The sequence below is a fragment of the Erpetoichthys calabaricus genome, chromosome 8 (assembly GCF_900747795.2).
Source record: "Erpetoichthys calabaricus chromosome 8, fErpCal1.3, whole genome shotgun sequence".
NCBI classification, from domain to species: Eukaryota; Metazoa; Chordata; class Cladistia; order Polypteriformes; family Polypteridae; genus Erpetoichthys; species Erpetoichthys calabaricus.
Genome location: NC_041401.2, coordinates 171,429,298 through 171,442,536, shown reverse-complemented (window position 1 = coordinate 171,442,536; position 13,239 = coordinate 171,429,298). Strand labels below are relative to the sequence as shown.

Below are 13,239 nucleotides of genomic sequence, written 5' to 3'. Positions count from 1 at the left end.
AACAATTATTTAGCTTTGTGGTTTCTCCAGAACCCCTTACTTAGGTCTGCTAATGATGCTCCATCAACCCATAAAACCCATAATTTCTTACTCAACCCTGCAGATTCCGATTTTATTATACGGTCTTTTAATGCCACCAGGATACTCTTACTGTCTTAGTTCAGCTTTGTTTATGCAAATTTGCATATGGTAGTTTCCATGTGTGAATCACCATATATTTTTTTGTGGTAAAATGACTTGAATTCTTTTTTCATTTTGCAAAGCACACCTGGATAAAGTGCTCTACTGGATCACTGGGGAGTTCTTGTTGATATTCTAACATACTTGGAGACTGTTTCTAGGGTAGGGTGGCCTGGTCCGTCAGAAGCCACATGTTGCCACAAAGGTCCTCATCAGCTCAAACAGATAAAGAAGGAAGTGGAGTGAGGTGGGTCTGGGAAGTACATGCACCAATTTATGGCCAACCACTTTGAAGTGATATGAACTTATGAACTTATGAGCAAGGCATATTGGAAAACAATAGGGTAATAATGTTCTAGAAACTACCAAAACTAGCCACAATAATAAATATGTTGTTATTATTATTTGCAGGGTCTCGTATGTTTTTTTTTTGTTTTTTTTAACATTTGTTTTGATCCAGGCTGTTTCCCGTGGGTAATTCTTATGTATTCGGCCTGCATAGCATTCCTTATACCATTTGTTTATCTGCCTTTAAAGTCCCGCAACCCAGTATTGAAATTATATATAAGTATTGTCTTATCCAACTTCAGATTTTTTTTTTTCTTTTCCTGTCTTGTTTTTACAGAGTCCAGGAAGATCAAGCTATTTATTAATTTGTTTATTTGTTTTTTAACTTTTTCACTCATTCTTTTATATGGGCCATTGTTATGTAATGTACTGCTAAGTAATCATTTTTACTTGTAATGAACTTTTAGTTAATGTTTTCTATGATACTAAATTAGCTGCATTAGCAAATGCCATTTAGTTGGCAAAATCCAGTCTGGAACTAAATTTAAGGTTTTATATGTACTAATGATTAATAACGGGTATCTTTATCAAAGTGGAGCCAAAGAACAAGGCCTATGTCATGATGATGATTCATTGGTCCTATAGGCCTAATCATTCTCCACTGTTAAACTGAGTACAAATAAAATTAAAAAGTCTAATAGGAGGCTTGCTTATATAGAACACAGTGGAGTACAAGTCAAGACAGATTCACTTGGCCAAATCTAGAACATTGTTCTGTCTCAGCAGAAGAGAGCAAAAAAAATTTAATTATAGGGACCAGGAAGTGAAGTGAGGTCATAGATATGTGCAGGGTCAATACCAGGCAGAAGCCAGAAACATTAAACAAAAATCAAATATTGTAGAACTGAAAATAAGTCAGAGAACCATTAAGAGAAATTACACAGAGAACTGCACAGCAAATGTTAAATTATTCCAAACTCAGATAAGTAAGAAATGCATGTGAAGTCCTTTTATCTGGTTGCCCTGATGACATAGTGTGTCACACATACCAGGGGAAGCCTGAGAAAATAACCCTAGGCAGCAGTTGATTCAAATGTCACAAAATAGAGCTGCAAGAAGACAATAAAAGTTTATTCGTTTCTAAGGAATAATGATAGAGAAAAATAAATACCAAATCAACTAATTTGAGTTTAGAAGCCCCAGTTTAGCCATATAGATGTCCAATAAACTCTCCAGAGAAGACAAAAAAAATACTAAATGAAAAGGATCTGAGGCCTCCAAAAGTATCACAAAAAGTAGGCCACGACAGTCATTGCTATCCAACTGCTATGTAAATTGAACAAAATAAAGAAAAGAACAAAAAAGGAGTTGCCTAAAAAGCAGTCCAAGCAAGTGCTAATATGCATAACCAATGGCAAATCAAGGAAAAAGAAACAATTAATCACCAAAAACAGGAAATCCAAAAAAATTACAATATTCATGAAACAGACTTCAACCAAATACAATGCACCACTGCCTGAGCTGCTGCTTTCTGGGTTTTATATAGCCAGAGAGGGCTTAAGAGTGGTGATGTCAGGGTGGCCCCACCTGTTGGAGTACCACACACACAAAATAGACTTGCATTTAAAGTGACAAAACACAGTTAAGTAATAATAAACAAAACCAACAGGAATCACAAAAATAAATGGAAAAAAAATCAAAAATAATTACATTTCAAATAAATATAAGCTAGGGAAATAAACATGGATGTAACACAACCCATAGCATAGCACAGCACATTACTACTATGGTCATTATATTAATGCAAAGTATAAACTGAAGACATGATGGCTAAATATGTGTGAAAATGCAATACAGTAAAGTATATAACTGTACTCTGTACATGTGACGATATTGCCCCTATGGACCCATAAACTTGGTGATCAAAGATTAAAGAGGAGATGATGGAGGGATTTCAAATCCTGAAAGGAATACATTAAGCTGATTGTACCTGTCAGTTTAAATTAAGCTGTTCATGACTGATGGGCTGATTCAGAGCACATTTTGCACAAATGTTTTGATGCATGGAAAAACTTAGTTGTGTAGTTGAAAGTAGCACTATTTTTGGAAATTTAAATCTCTTTTTGGTTCGGGAGGCAATGCTTAAAATGATGCCCATAGCAAGATCCCATGGTAAATGTTATAATAGCTCATAAAAAATACTATAACTTATTGTTAGTCTCTGTGTGTTGCCAATATTTTCTACGTAAATGTGGATAATAGAGCTAGCAATGATACACTAAGCAAAAAAGTCATTTAAATGTTCAAAAGAATTTTTGAAAATATAGAAAATCTTGCATTCATTTTTTTCTTTACCTTTTCAGAATTGTTCACTTTGTTTATAAAATAGGAGTAAAACAATTTTCGAGAAGTCCTAGCCTTTGGATATAATAGATAATGAACTTGCTAAGGCCTTGCATGAAGTTTTAATTTTCTAAATTAGAAAACAATCCATTTACAATCTCCACTTGCATTCACATTAGGCTATGATTCACAACCTTAAACCTTGGCAGTGTCTCTTCCTCTTTCAAAATTTCTGTCTGTTGGTTTCTTTTCCAGAATAATCCACTTTCAAAAGTGTCATTAATTTGCTGTACATGTTAACCACCACTGTCAAAAAAAGTCTTTGCGCTATTCAAGGTAAATATCTGCTGCTCTTCAATTAGCATTAACAGATTCTCTGCTCATATATACTTTAGTCTGAATGTAATGGGAGAAGGGCTTACAGGTTACCTCACTATCCTTATCTTCCTCCATCCCTGCCAAGTTAATCTTTTACTCACAAGTGCTTCCTGGATTCTTGCAGTGACTTTGTTGTTTTTCTATCTTAATTCAAATTAATACAACATAAAAAAGGCTGAAGCAAAACAGGACAGTTCAGTGAGCATCTAAACTTGAATCACAATACAAAAGATAGAAACTGCTATCTGCTATTAAACAATATATTACCAGCAGCCATACCACATGCACTTCAGAAGAGGTTATCTACCTGAAGCTAAGCATGTTTGGGCCCGGCCAGTACTTGGAAGAGGTGTTGGTGACGCCAGCAGGGGGTGCTTATCCTGTGGTCTGAATGTGAATCTCAATGCCCCAGTGCAAAGTTGGGGACACTGTGTTGTATAAATGGTGCTGTCCTTCGTATGACACATTAACCAAGATCCTGCATCTGTCTGTCGTTATAAAAGATTCCTAGGCATTTTTTGTAAAGAGCCGGGTATCCCAATGTCTAAACTAAATTGACCTCCATGGCCTGGTCATTCCTATCCCCTAATCATCCCCTGTCTCTAATTAGCTATCTCTTTCACCCCTTCACCACCTAATAGCTAATGTGTGGTGAGCATACTGGTATATAAATGGATACCATTGCATCATCCAGGTGGATGCTACACATTGGTGGTGGTTTAAGTGGCCCCACACTCACTGTGTAAAGATCTTTGAACAGTGAGAAAAGCACTATACAAATGTAAAGAATGATTTTTATGTTGTACAGTGTTTTCACAGATATGTTATTTTTTTCATATTTAAGTGCCTTAGAAAAATCATTTTGTGCCAAGATTTAGTTAGTTGTCATTCTTTCGTGATTTAATTACATTTTTCATTTGGTCTTCTCGGTACCTCTTTGGGCAAATGACCTCTCCAAGTATTATAGTGCCATAATTTCGCAGTTGATTTGAAAAAAAAAAAGAGGCATCATGACAGGCTGATCCTGGAGCTGTTCCGTTGATGTAGATGTTCCTTCCTCACAGTTTTAGACATTGCTGGTTCACTTTGTTTGTTTGTTTAATATACAGACATTTTTAGTTCACATACTGATTTGAGTGTATTGGACTGTCTTTGCAAATTAATTTGTTTTTGGCAGGGATTTTTATTGTTTTTATTTTTTTCTTTCATGTTCAGTCAGCATTTGGTGTATACCGCATTTGTGTTACCTGTTACTTTAGTATGTTTGTCTTTATGTGGTTTATTCATACTGCTTTTGGTTGTCCAAACAGCACTCTACCTCATGGAGTATTCTTTTAAGCAACCTACAGTATTTAAACAAATACTGTATAAGCTTAGGGTGGACAAGGATGAGAAATAAGAATGTTATGCAGGTTTTACAATAAAGTGAGAAATACTATGTATGTAGTAGATTTTAAAAAAAGGTAAGCCAGGATGGACATGTTGGCCTAACTAGAGTGGACATTGCAGCTTTTGTGCTATTTAGAGAAGTGGATGTGTGTACATGTAACTTTATGGTCATAAGCAATGTTCCATTTGCAGGGCTACCTTTATCATCCAACTTTATTTTTTAAACCTTTTTAGTGCTAAAGATTTTTCTTTTTTTCCTCTAAAAACTTAACATAGAAATGAGCAGACAAACTAAAGCACTCTCAATACATTCATAGAAGTAAAAAAATCACTGCAAACTGGATAGCATGTATTTTAAATGTCTTTCAGAACCAGAATCTCTTCACAACCGTCAAGAAAGACTTATGTGCATTGGCTTTAAATAAAATTGCCTTTGAACCAGGATTAAGAAGGGTACTTGAAAAGAATCAGAAAGCAAGGGTACACTGCCATCCCTAGAAGTGTTTGACATCCACCGTGTCATATCATGTGAACCAGGAGCCTCTTATACAAACAAAATCCTGACATATTACCAGGGTATCCATCTGAGAAATACGGTGGAATTTGCTTGTTCACACAGAAAATCAGAAATAGCAATTAATGTCCTAAGCTAACAGCATGCATACACTGCAGTGCCATGAATAAAGAGGGCATCCTTGAAGCTGTGTGAATGTCTCTGACCATGAACATCACAGTTATTATTGATTAAAAGAAGCTTTGCTGACGAGCAGCAGTAGTCAAGGCCTGTTTTTTTATTTATTTATTTTTTCAGATAAATAAATAGTTTGCACTGTGTAGCAGAACTGTAGCGACTCATTTGAGGCATAAAGAAAATTGTTAATAAGAAACTGAAAAAACAGTAGAACTTTATACATAAGCTACACCATTATTTACTGTTTCATGCATAACATTTCTAAAAGTCTTTTTTAATGTGGATAAATATTCATTTTAATTATGTTTTTCTGCCAATAGTGCCGAATGGAACAACTTCTCCTATTGCCAATGGAAGTTGTTCTCATTTGCAGATGACAAAGTGGGTGCTGGGATGCATAACCTGAGGAAAATAGGACTGAGAGTTTTCTTTCGAGTTCATATAGTTGATACCACATTTATTTGCATGTTTGTTCAGTTTCTAAACATTTCTGATAAACAACCAAATTGCACAAGGCCTCTCCCACCTAGGTCTCTCTGATCACATCACCATCATGCTGAGACCTGCATACAGACCCAGAGTGAGAACCATCAGACCAACTCAAAAGCATGTATGTGTGTGGCCAGAGGGTGCCACCGGTGCTCTGAGGGACTGTTTCAGCACTACAGACTGAGACATTTTCAAACAAGCAGCCACATACAATGACCACACAGACATTGAGGAGTACACTGAGGTGGTTACAGCATACATTGCAAAATGTACTAACGATGTCACCCATTACAAAAATATCACTGTTCGTGCTAACCAGAAGCTATGGCTGACAGGAGAGGTCCGCAGGCTTCTGAGGATCCGTGACGCAGCCTTTAGGGCCAGTGACACTGCAGGACTAGCAACAGCCAGAGTCAACCTGTCATGTGGCATCAGGGAAGCAAAAAAGCAGTACAGCAAGAAAATATCTGGACACTTTAGCAACACCAGAGATGCACAGTCTCTCTGGCGTGGCATCCAAACCCTCACTAATTAGAAACCCCCACCACAGACGTGTGAAGGTGACATCACACTGCCTAAATGACTTCTTTGGCCAGTTCGAGACACAAAAGAGCTCACCAGCACAGAAAACCATCCCCACCCTGGGCGAGCAGGCCATACATCTGGCCCCAGCCAGCGTGAAAAGAACCCTCTCTAGGATCAACCCACGGAAGGCAGTTGGACCAGACAACATACCTAGTCGTGCTTTGAAGGATTGTGCTGAGAAGCTCAAGGATGTCCTTGCTGACATCTTTAACATCTCCCTGGACCAAGCTGTTGTTCCCACATGTTTTAAAGTTACAACCATAATTCCTGTTCCTAAGAAGCCCCTCCCATCTAGCTATAATGACTATCGGCCCGTAGCACTGACTTCCACCATCATGAAGTGCTTTGAGCGGCTGGTTATGCAGAGCATTAAGTCCATTCTTCCCCCCTCCCATGACCCGTTTCAGTTTGCATACAGGTCAAACAGGTCCATAGAGGATGCCATTTCTGCTGCTCTCCATCCAGCCCTCACCCACCTGGACTCAAACAACTCCTATGTGCGAATGTTGTTCTCAGATTTTAGTTCAGCATTCAACACAATCATTCCCCAGAAGCTAATACAAAAACTCAGCCATTTGGGACTCAAGACCTCTCTCTGCAACTGGGTGTTGGACTTTCTTACAGGGAGGCAGCAAAATGTGCGGGTCTGCAATAGCACCTCTAAGACCATCACGTTGAGCACAGGGGCCCCACAAGGGTGTGTGCTCAGCCCATTGCTCTTTACTCTGCAGACCCACGACTGTGTACCAATCTACAGTTCCAATCACATTGTCAAGTTTGCGGACGATACAACTGTGGTCGGCCTCTTCACCAACAATGACGAAGCCAACTACAGGAACGAGGTGAGCCAACTGGTCCAGTGGTGTAAAGACAACAATCTCTTCCTGAACGTGGGAAAGACTAAAGAGATTGTGGTCGATTTCAGGAGAGGTTATTCACAGCATCCCCCACTGACCATCGACAGTGCAGCTCTGGAAAAGGTGAGTAGCACCAAGTTCCTGGGGACATACATCTCAGAGGACCTCTCCTGGTTAGATAACACCACATCACTGGCCAAGAAAGCTCTTTCCTGCCTCTACTTTCTATGCAAACTGAGGAGAGCACAAGTTCCACCCCCATCGTGTGCTCTTTCTACCAGGGCACAATCGAGAGCATCCTCACCAGCTGCATCTCTGTGTGGTATGGAAGCTGCAATGCCTCCTGTAGGAAGTCCCTGCAACGCATAGTGAATGTGGCCAGTAAGATTATTGGTGCCCCACTGCCCTCCCTCAAAGACATTTTCCATACCCGTCTCACCCGTAGAGCCATCAGCATTGCTGGTGACTCCTCCCACCCCTTTCACTCCCTTTTTAGCCTCCTCCCCTCAGGGAAAAGGTACCAGAGCCTCCTTGCCCACTCCACAAGACTGTCTAACAGCTTCATCCACCAAGCTGTCAGGATGCTGAACTCTGTCCACTACCTTCCCCTGCCCCTGCACCGTAACAAGAGTCACTATCTACCAAGTACCCTACCTCAGCTGGTATTATATAAGGACTCAATATTACATCTGCTGCTTACTGTTTGTCTTTTTGTACATCTCATAAGCTACTCTATAATGCACCTTCTCATTTTTTTACTGTAATTGGCCTTTGCACTAATGACTATTGCACATTGTACACAGGTCTATTTTACAAGTTCTAATGTTATTTATCTATATGTTATTCTTTTATACTTTTCTTTTTTATATTTTATTGTATTACGAACTTGAGAGAGAAACAGTATTTCGATTCTCTTGTATGTTCTGCTCATATAGTGAATTGAAAATAAAAGGCAATTTGATTTGATTTGATTGAACTTAACAATTTTCCTGGATTCTTGGTGAAAATGTTAGCACTAGTTGCATTCTTACTTTATGTAAATGTTGTTATCCCCCAAGCATTATGGTTGTTTCACATTCAGCAGTGTAATGGCCTCTTGTATAAGAAAGTTCACCTTTATGTGCTTAACCTTTCACTTTTTCGACTTACAGTTAGACACAAACTAAGAGAACAGATTTCCACAAGTCACAGTAGGTGTGAAATTGGTGTGTTGAATTTCCAGGGTTATCAGTAAATTCATTGTATGGTCCTTTTATCTAAATCGAACCGTTTTTGTTCTGCAAGGTGTGTTCAAGGTTATAGAGTTCAGAGCAAGAACAGTCAAGCCCAAATAGTCCTTCTTTGCCCTCACCTCTAACTCCTGCCCATCCTGCAGATGCTCACCAAAGTGTCTAATGACAGCAAGAGGATAATCGAGTGTTGGGAATTCCAGCACCTCTCAAAGTGGCTGCAGTATCACTTTTCTCATCAGCATTGCTCATCTCCCACGTAGATATTCCTATGGAAAGAAGGCTTCAACATTGAGCTGAAAATGGTGGCAAATGTTAGCCATAACAAGTGAATGTGTAAAACATGAACATAGTGTCCCAAAATTCTGTTTGCTCCTCTGTCCTCCACAGGCTCAATAGATAGATAGATAGATAGATAGATAGACAGATACTTTATTAATCCCAATGGGAAATTCACATTCTCCAGCAGCAGCATAATGATACAATAAATAATATTAAATTAAAGGATGATAATAATGCAGGTGAAAAATAGACAATAACTTTGTATAATGTTAAATGTTAACGTTTACCCCCCCCCCGGGGTAATACAATACAAACAGTAAGAAATAGAAATTCACCGCACAAATCTGTGCTGCTAACATGACTTATGCCAGCATAATAACAAAGTCATACAAGCTGTTCTTAAAGACAAACAGCATATATCTGAAGGATTGAAAGACACAGGCTTTTAACTAACAGTAAGTTTGTAAAACGTATAGCTGCTTATAGGCAGACACTGTGGAAAAATATCTCAAATTTGAAGACTCATTTTCCAGTTGGCAACATCTCTGTAAATCTTTATGAAAGTAATGCCAGAGAATGCAGTAACTGGTGAACAAGCAAATGCCATTAAGTCCATATATAGATTACAAGTTCTACATACACCCTCATAACAACTAGTTCATTGATGTGAGGAAAGAAAGTCTGACTGATTATAAATAAAAAAAAAAAAATGTCAGCATCATCTTGGAGCATGTTGGATTATTAGTTTTACTTTACCACACTGATGGTTAGTGTTGTTTATGGTCAAACGCGTGCATTAAGAGTGATGCTGAAAGGGACACCTAATGCTGATGTTACCTCTTTCATAATTTTAGACTACCTGCTGTAATGACAGCTGTAGATTCGCACCAAAGCCACACTGAGCTGCTCAGCAGGACACACACACCATTGATCATCTGCCTGATGGAGCTGGCCTGACAGAATCCAGTTTGACATGAATCATTGTTTAATTGTGGCTCCTCAGCTTGGGCCAGACGTAAACTCATAATCCTATACTTTCAAGGCCCTTCCCAAGCTGCATGAATATGATTAGTCATGCACTAATGGTGGCGTTGCGCTAGTGGGGAAAAAAATATTTTAAGAATGGAGATATGGATCAGTAGGAAATAACACTAACTTAATATATTTTAGATTTAATATTCAGGGTGTTTTTTTTTTTTAAAGTAGGTCTAATGACCAGGGGAATGGACATAAAAAACACAGTGCAACAATATTTTTAAAAACAAAATAGCAATTTGAAACTTACAGTTTGATGAATATTGAACTTGGATTTTTATTATGTTTACTTTCTGAGAAAGATAAAGGAATGCCTTCCATAAGATGTTACTGTTCTATGAAGGTTAAATGGTGACTTTTTGTGAAATGACAATAGCCTCAACAATAGACATCTAGGTGTTTTCTTGTGGTAAGAACTTGGATCATCTTATGTGGTATAGAAAACTGAACAAATCAGCACCTGAGTGAGATGATGAGTGATTGAGAATTCACATGTCTTATAGGCCGATCTCTATTAGTTCTTTTTCTGTTAGCTGCCCTTAATACTTTCATTTTGTTCATTTTTTTTTCTTAAATTATCATAGAGTTCTGACCTAAAATGGTCCCTCAGGTCACACCCTGGACCTAGAAATAACAAAGAACACCCAAGTAAAATAAAGAACATTCATTATTTTATAAAACATAGATTCAAATTAGGTACAGTTAACACAAGAAGTTATAACAACATAAACATATACAACATAAAGAGAAAATGAACTCTTGGCCTGCTTATATGCAGTTGTGTCCCCCTGGGATGGCTGGTCTGTTTTCTCAGTAGTAAACCATCTAAGCCCCCAACCATGACAACCTTTACAGTGTTTAATAATGCCAATCTGTCTTATTTCATTCTTAGTTTTTTGAATAGGGAAATGTAGAGTAGCTAGTGTGTCAATAGATTAAAAATTTCTGTTTTAGAAACTGGAAATTATCTGCACATCTTAAGATTTTTGTCATTTTTAAACTGTATGTACTGGACAGATGAAAAATGAGATGGATGTCTTCCAGAATAAATTCTATTCCTGTACTGTATGTGTTTATGGTTCTATTTTTCTTAAGTAACACTCAATAGTACTTGTTTCCTGTTCTAATTTGTAAATATAAAAGTGACACACACAAATTGCCTTATCCATATTACTAACCGAGAATGCTAAACCGGATGGACGCAGGGACATCCGGCCATGGGCCGTAGCCGCAAAAAGACGTACTGCGCAGGCGCCCCAAGAAATGAGGGGCCGCGAGAGGCGGATGAGGGGCCGCGAGAGGCGGACAAGACCACAGAAAAAAGGAGTGAGCACAGAAAAAAGGAGTCAAAGAAATGAGGCGCCGCGAGCACAGAAAAAAGGAAAAGGCACAGAAAAAAGTAGTCAAACGCAGGCGCCGGAAGAAACCCATTGCACATGAAACTAGCACACAAAAAAAAAGAAGACGCTCACGCACAACAGCAAGGCACCCCCCCTACAGGCACCGGACGGGACACAAACCAAGAGGGGGATTCAACAAGCCACTGGAACACAAAAAAAAAGAACACAAAACCACCCCACACACCCTACAAGCAACGGACGGGACACACACAAAGAGGGGGATTCAACAAGCCCCTGGAACACAAAAAGAAAGAAGACGCTCGCGCAACAACAATCCTCAGCCTACCAACACATCAATAAGAAGTGACACCCAAAGCCACATTTCTAAAGGAAACGTCCATATTAAACATACGTCATCTCAACACCTTCACACTAGGCAGCATAGGTGTATCTCCTTACAATAAAGCACTATTAACCGTTCAACTGCAGAAAAGGCTACATATTAACAGTGAGTGCGATCCTCCTTATTACTTATCCATATTTCGCATGCTGAGGAACAAACAAGTCATGAATACACGGTCACGGGTACAAAACGATTCGGATCGGATAACGGGACCAAACACACGAACACGAATGAAACAACAAAATACACGGCGGCGCATACAACGCGCTTCGGAAACTCCGAGAGAAAAAATGTCTCGGATCAAAAAACGCAAAGCTAAAGTAACCCCGTTACAGAGACGTGCCCAAATGGACAGACACAATGAACGTAGACGCATACAGCGCGCGTCTCAAAGTGCTGCATCGAAACAAGCACGATTTCAAACCGAAAGAGCTCGCGTCTCAGACATACAAAAAAAGGGAGCGAAGAGACAGAATAAATGAACGCAGACGTGTACAATGCGCATATGAACTGCCAGAAAACAAGCAAGCAAGACTCCAAAAGCAGAAAGCTCAACTGACCGACATACAAAAACGGACAAGGCTCGATACAAACAATGCACGACGTAGACTGAAACAGACTTTTCGCAAAGCGGAGGCGAATCAATTAAAACTCGAAAATAGCGCGTCACAAATAATGGACATGCAACAACGCGCCTCTCAAACGCCACAAGCAAAACATGCCCGTCGCGGACATCAACGCCAGACACCTGCTAAACGCTTACGCCAGTTGGCTGACAACGCCTTCAATAATGAGTCCACTATTGAGGAAAATTCATTGGGATTAATGAATGTCATTTGCAATCATTGTCATTCACTTAACTTCCCAGAGAAACAACTGGCAATACAAATAATGAATTTACACGTTGTTGTCAAAAGGGGCAGATTAGACTACCTCCTTTACATTCATATCCTGAATATCTACAGAAGCTTCTAACTAATGATGTGCCTGAAAGTAAAAACTTCATGAACTGCATTAGATCCTACAATAGTTCATTTGCTTTTGCATCTACCGGAGTACATCAGGCCACCAAAAGGCAATGGCCCATACTGCTTTCGCATATGTGGTTAACACAATGCACTATATTATGTCCAAAAAATATTAATGTTAATCACATTAATAACCAGGTCATTTCATTACTTCCTGGAGAGACACGGCTCTTTCTAAGCTCTGACAAAGTTGACTCTGATGACGACAATGAACATCTGAATTTCCCCTTAGAATATTTGAACACTATTAACCCGGCCGGATGACCACAACACAACCTTACCCTTAAAAACAGAACAATAATCATACTATTAAGAAACCTTAACACTAAACAAGGTTTATGCAATGGCACACGGTTAGTCGTCAACACCATGACACACAATGTTATTCAAGCAACAGTTCTTACAGGATCACATGCTAACAATACTGGTTCTCATTCCTAGAATTGACCTTACGAGTTCTGACCTAGAATTACCTTTTACATTGAAAACGCCGACAGTTCCTCATTAAACCTGCATTTGCCATGACCATCAACAAATCACAAGGACAAACCATGGACAAGGTTGGCATCTACCTCTCTGAACCTGTTTTTGGACATGGACACCTTTATGTTGCCTTCTCACGTGTTCGACGTTCATCTGACGTTAAAGTTAAAGTTATAAATGATCCATGCCAAGGAAGACTCATTCAAGGACAAGACACCATCTTTACTACTAATGTTGTA

The 13,239-nt window shown here is 39.0% G+C and overlaps 1 protein-coding gene across 4 annotated transcripts in view; it reads left to right on the top strand.

Moving 5' to 3' along the window:
• The window catches only part of kaznb (kazrin, periplakin interacting protein b), a 645,457-nt gene that overhangs the window by 315,508 nt on the left and 316,710 nt on the right, over window positions 1–13,239 (top strand). The gene's annotated exons all lie outside the window — the stretch shown is intronic.